Source organism: Olea europaea, chromosome 11 (genome assembly GCF_002742605.1).
Source record: "Olea europaea var. sylvestris chromosome 11, O_europaea_v1, whole genome shotgun sequence".
Taxonomy (NCBI): Eukaryota; Viridiplantae; Streptophyta; class Magnoliopsida; order Lamiales; family Oleaceae; genus Olea; species Olea europaea.
Genome location: NC_036247.1, coordinates 5,962,323 through 5,968,961, shown reverse-complemented (window position 1 = coordinate 5,968,961; position 6,639 = coordinate 5,962,323).

Sequence of the window (6,639 nt, the reverse complement as noted above, 5' to 3'; positions counted from 1 at the left end):
TAATTAAATAAGCACGAAATTATTATTTTATGCATATCATATTATATTAAATTTATTTATTTATTTATTTATTTAAAGTTACTTAAAATGATAAATAATAATAATAACTAATATAAAACATATCATAAACATTTAAAAATAAAATCTTTAAGTAATATAAATTAATGTAATATTGTATCGATATAAATTGTGATTAATTTGGTTTTTCGTAAATTACTTAGGATAATTTTGTTAATTTAAAAGTTGCATTAGTACAGATTTCAACTTCCGGTTAAATGCTTTTTTTTTTTTTTTTTTTTTTTTTATATGCTCGATATTTAAATTTATCTAAGCAGTGCACAAACGCCATATTTGGTTAATAATTACGTTTTGACCTTAACCAAACAATCGTTATTTAATTTACTTTAATCAAATGGGCTTTTTCCATCCAAGAAGTTATTTTGGCTTTGCAAAAACCTCCAAAAAAACAATTATACATTATACTTTAAAAACAATGTGCTCTCCCAATCGTTCTAATATATAAGATGCGTATGTCATTCTTATTGTTCGCTAGTAGTCCATTACTAGCATGCTCAAAAGCAAATTTAAACGCTATTGTGAGATTGGATGTATGAGTAGATTGTAGATTACAATTGATTGGACTGTATGTTCATTCTTTTGATTTCCGCATTTTTAAAATATTCAAGTCTTATTGTAATTAGCAAATAATATAATTATAATTAATTTCATACGCAAACATTATAAGTTTATTCAAACATATAGAATTTATAAAGATATATTTCATGGATATACTTGCCTCTTTAGGTTGTGTGTTTTTTCTTTTTCTTTTTTGGCCTTTTAAATTAATATACTCAACCCTGAAAATGTGCTTATCCCTCCCCTTTTATTCATTAATATTTGAAAATTAATAAATATTCTTAAACATATTATGTTAAATTTATGTTATCAACTGCTCTTTTACGGGCAACTCATGTGCATAACACGTGCATTCAACTAGTTTTTTGACTAAACGTTGTAAGATTTAAGGGGTATGTGCAAGTGGATGACAATTATCTAACAATAAGGTTAACGGGTAAATTACAAGTGAATAATAATTGTTTGACATTTAATTTGTCAACTATGATAATTTTTAGGGTTAATAGCATAAAATGTCTCTACATTTGGCACTTGTTGCGGAAAACGTCCTTACGTTTCTTTTTTTGTATTTTCACCCTTATTTCAACGTTTCATTGCGAAAAACATCATTTTGTCCATCTGTCGTCTATTTCACAATTAAATGCAAACCTGACTCACTTTTAATTTCAAACTTGAAGGGCAAAATGCTCAGACACTCCAACAAACTCTGCTTCCCACCATAAAATGGTTATTCCCAAATAAGAACAAGAAAAAATTATTCTCCGCGAACCATAGTGCCGAAGCCAACTGTTCATCATCATCGTGGCTGATGCATTTTTGAAAATTCACTGTTCATCATCACGTGGCTGATGCGTTTTTAGAAATCCTGTGTTCATTATCACCCATGTCTGATGCATTTCGAAAATCGAATGTTCATCGTCACCATGGTTGATGCGTTTTTGAAAATTAAATTTTGATTTTCATACCAGCTATCATTCGCCATTACCAAAAACTCACTAAGCTTAGTCCCAGAAATCTGCACCATAAAATGCTTTCCCCGAATTTGGACAATGTTTGCGCAGAATGTCCCTACGTTTGACAATGTTTGAGTATAACGTCCCTACATTTCATTTTGTATTATGTGAAACATCCCTACTTTTCATTTTGTATTGAATTAAACGTCCCTACGTTTGTCACCGATTTGCAGACAACGTCCCTATGTTTCATATTTTTGCGAAAATCATCCCTATATATTCTGTTTGAAATCCCTTTCATTCACAGCATCAGCAACTCACAACAAACTCAACAAGCAATTTCACGCACTAATCAACCCACCAACTCAACTTACTGGTCAAACTTCAAATTAAAAAAGTAGTAGAATAAACTGAACAAACAGGTCTGTAATGGCACAATAAAAGGCTTAATATCAAAGTTAATATTTACAACCAAATTTGTATCTAATGTAGGCAAAATAGAGATGTCCATTGACATAGCATTCATGCGTTCAAACAAAAAAAATTTACAATTCAACAGTTACTTCAAGATAGTCTCAAACTGCATTCTACATTGATGCCCTGATTCTCCACATTTTCGACAGCTTTGAGTTTGGCTTGCTCTTTTCTTCGCACCAAATATGCCTGCTGAAGTTGTCTTCGAAGGGGTTTCATTTTGTGAAGACATTCTAGACTTCTTTGCCTAACTAGAAGACTCTACCTCATTCGGTTGTTTTCTTCTATTCTTTTTTGGCCTCCCGGCCTTCTTCGTGTATGCTGGTGGTCTGAGTGGGTTAAGACCTAGACTAGCCCATGAGTCTGATCCTGTGATTGGAGAAATTGAAGGTGTATACATGATCAAATAATAGTCCTTTTTGTAGATGGCATGTGCATAATCAATAACATTAAGGCCTCTTGATACCAACAAGGCAATCACGTGGCAACAAGGGATTCCCAATAACTACCACTCACGACATGTACAAGTCCTTGCACTGAGGTCAACAGAATGTACTATAAGGTCTGCATTGTGCCGAACTTAGAACTTCTCATTCTCCGTATATTCAACCCATTCAAACCTTGGCAGCTTACTGTTTTTTTCGAGAATTTTTTGGATTCTAGGGCCCACTATTGATGTCCATCTATCAGCTGCCTCCCTACGGGCTACAATTCTCTTCATCAAGTATACCCTAATCTCCTCAAGCATAGTTAGAATGGGCTGCTCTCTTACAGTGACAATTGTGCCATTGAATGATTCACACAAATTGTTCAGCAACATGTCACACTGCTTCTACTCTCGAAAGTAGGATTTACTCCAATGGAAGGCCGATTTTGTTCTAGCCACCTATACGCAGCCGGGTCGAGGTCCAACATTTTTCGCATATGTGAAAGCCATTGTGGCATTCTCACTCTCCAATCTATTCAACCCCTTCCCTAAACTCATTTTTTTGTTTTCTATAGTAAAACTCCAACATCGAATCATTGTCGATGTCATCTAAAAACTTCGTCAAATTACCTTTCGTAAACATTTTGGCATAGACGAAATCGAAGAACACCACAAATCCATTTTCGTATGACATATTATTTGGCTTATTGTAGAAGCGGCCTACGTGAAGCAATTCAATAGCGAAGTAACCTGAGTTTGCACCTGCATGCAAAACAATACAAAGATGAGGGTATGAAGAGTGAAAAATGCTATGGAAATGAACAAATACACACTGATCAAATTTGGACTACACAGCATAAATGCTTAAAGCCCAACTAAAACCACGAAAATTTAAGCTTCCAACCAATACCGTATAATCTCTGATTCATACTTTAAGACCCCCAAAAATTTCTCCCAAAACGTCTGGTTTTCTTCCTATTTCCCATTTTCGATTTTAATCAAGTTCCAAACTTGAACTACACACAGAAATTAAGATTAATGGAAGGAAAACAGTTGTAAACCCCCTCCAATGTTCATACCGTATGTGGGTGGGGCATTGTTGAGCCCTCTAATAAATGGAGGAGGCATTTTTCTTTCAATTGAAAACCCTGCGAGAAAAAATGAGAACGCCCATAAAAAATAGCAACCAAGCCTCAATCATTCAATGTTTGAAATTTTGAACAGTAACTTCAAAAATAACGATTTCACTGCGACCGACGTACCTTCTCTTAGTTTCCTCCACTGCGTGCAGAGAACTGCCCACCTTTCGTTTTGAAATCGTCGATGACATGTGAAAGCGTTGAAATCAGATGAGCAGGCACGAGACGTGAAGAGTTCTGAGTATGAAGACTAACGTGTGTATTTTATTGTAGGAAGCAGAGTTTGTTGGAAATTAAAAGTGAGCAAGGTGTGCATTTAAATGTAAAATAGACGGCAGATGGACGGAATGACGTTTTTCGCAACGAAATGTTGAAATAAGGGCGAAAATGTAAAAAAAAATGAAATGTAAGGACGTTTTCCGCAACAAGTGTCAAACGTAGACGTAGGGACATTTTGTGTTATTAACCCCAATTTTTATCACATCATTGTTGTAATAAAAAAGCACAATCTTATTTATTTTGCTACAAGATAACAATAACTGATAATTAATATCTTAATGCGTTTGATACAAGTGAAAAATAATATAATTACAACTATTAAATTCTAATTTGAATATTTCCTTCAATTCTTTATAAAATAGTAATTTTCTAGCAATAAGATGAATGTGGCATTTTACAGTTGTCAACTGTGATAATTTTTATCTCATCTTCACTATAAGCAAGAGAAAATTACCATCTTATTTGTTACCGAATAACAATAAGTGATAAATATTGTCTTAATGTGTTAGGCACAAGTGGAAAATAATGTAATTATACATATTTAATTTTAACTTTAATTTTTTAATTCTTTATAAATAGGAATTGTCAATGAACACATTAGATACAAGTGAATAATAGTTGTTTAACGTCTACAACAGTCAATTGTGATAATCTTTATCTCATCTTTATCTTAAATAAGAGAAACCTATTATCTTATAAATTATGACAACAAGTGATAAATGTCTTGATGCGTTAAGTACAAATAAAAAATAATGTAATTATGAAAATTAAATTCTAATTACATTTTTTTTCCTTTCAATATTTTATAAAATTGTAACAATATGAAATTAAGGTGAACGCATTGGGTGCAAGTGAATAATAATTAGGAGTGGGCATTTTTTCCCGAAATCGGAACTATTTAGAACTGGTCGGTTCGGTTCCAGATCTTTTAAAAACAATTTGATTTTGGGACAAATTATTAAGAATCAACTGGTTCCGGTTCTATTCTCGATTTCTGTATGGGAACCGGACGGTTCTCATAGAATTTTTTATTTTTTTGGTAAAATATATTACTCAATCTCCAATCATTTTCATAAAAATAATCAGATTCCTTCTTCATTTTAGACTCGAACACTTTCCTTCTTCTCTTTGATTATTTCATTCACTATTCTTATAATTCTTTGATTAATTGATTCTTAAGCCAAATTAGAATATTTGATAAATCTATACCTAAATAAATTTATATACAATATATAATTTCATTTCAAAGATGCGAAATTTTTAATTGTTTTCACTTTGATTACATAGTTGTTGATCCGATCGAAACTTCTCATCTAGATTTCTACAAATTATAATCGACAAAACCAGAAGTTGCAATAAATTTTTAAAGGGTGTCCAATTCAATGTAAGATTTTGATTTTGATGAAAGTTTGTTTAAATATTGGAATACTTGCAGTTTATGTAAGTTGATGATTGCTTGATGATAGTAATTTATATTATTTGAATTTTTTTTTTTAAATTTAATCTTTGAATAGTATGTTTGGTCCTTCTATATATTTTTAAAAGTATCACGTTTATAACATCTTTAGATTTTTTATTAGTGAACATTTTATTTTGATATTTTCAATGTAAAGAATCGAACCCGATCGAACCGGAACGGATTCCATAGCTAACTATGGAACCAATGGTTCCATTTTAAAATTTCCATTGCTATTCAATATGATTCGATTCCCTTTGGAGTCAGACCGCGCCCACTCCTAATAATAATTGTCAGACATCCATAGATGCCAACCATGATTTAGAAAAAAATCTCGTTTTTGATGTAAATAAGAGAAAAGCACCGTCTTACTTATCTCGCCACAGGACAACAATAAGTGATAATTATTGTTTTGAACGAGTTAGGCAGAAGTAAAAAATAATGAAATTACGACTATTAAATCGTCAAAATATGTTGTATTTCTAGAAATACCTTTACATTTGAGATAGACATATGTTTGAGTAAGGCCATGTGTGAGCCCCATTAATTTTTTGTGATGCATTATGGAATAGTAAATTGATGGAAAATTTATGATTAAATACAAGGAATTTTATTTTTTTTACTTACATGTAATATTATTTTAATGAAAAATATATGGTTGCGAATGAGTATAGTAGAAAAAGTGATAGTCAAGAATGAGAAAAAACGAGGCTAAAAGTTGGTGGGTGCACGAATTTCACACAAGTGAATAAAACTTGATCGACAGGAAGTGAATAGTAATTCTTTGACAATTATAGCTGTCCACTTTGTTAATCTTTATCTAATCTTTGTCATAAACAATAGAAAGGACAGTTTTATTTATTTTGCTACTAATAGAACTAATTGAATATAGGTAATATTTTGTTTTCAAAACGAGTTTATCTTACGTTTCACTATAATTTATGTTTTCGAGACTACTTTTATGAAAGGGTAATTATATTACCAGCACAAAATTTACTTGTTACACCACCATTTTATTATTTGCTTAAATAACCCTAAATGGAATTACTTAATTAACCACACTTTTAAATTTACTTTTTAACATTAAATATTTTTCATAGGCACAATTGAAGACAAAGATGGGGATTGAATGTTAGTGGGATATGTTTGTTTCTTCTTGAAAAAGGCTTAGAATAATGAAAGGACTTGAATGCTTGTAAAAGCTACAGCTATAGAACTTGCATACAAAAATTTTGCACAACTCAGAAAACCAACCAAAATCAATTGGTCCCCCCC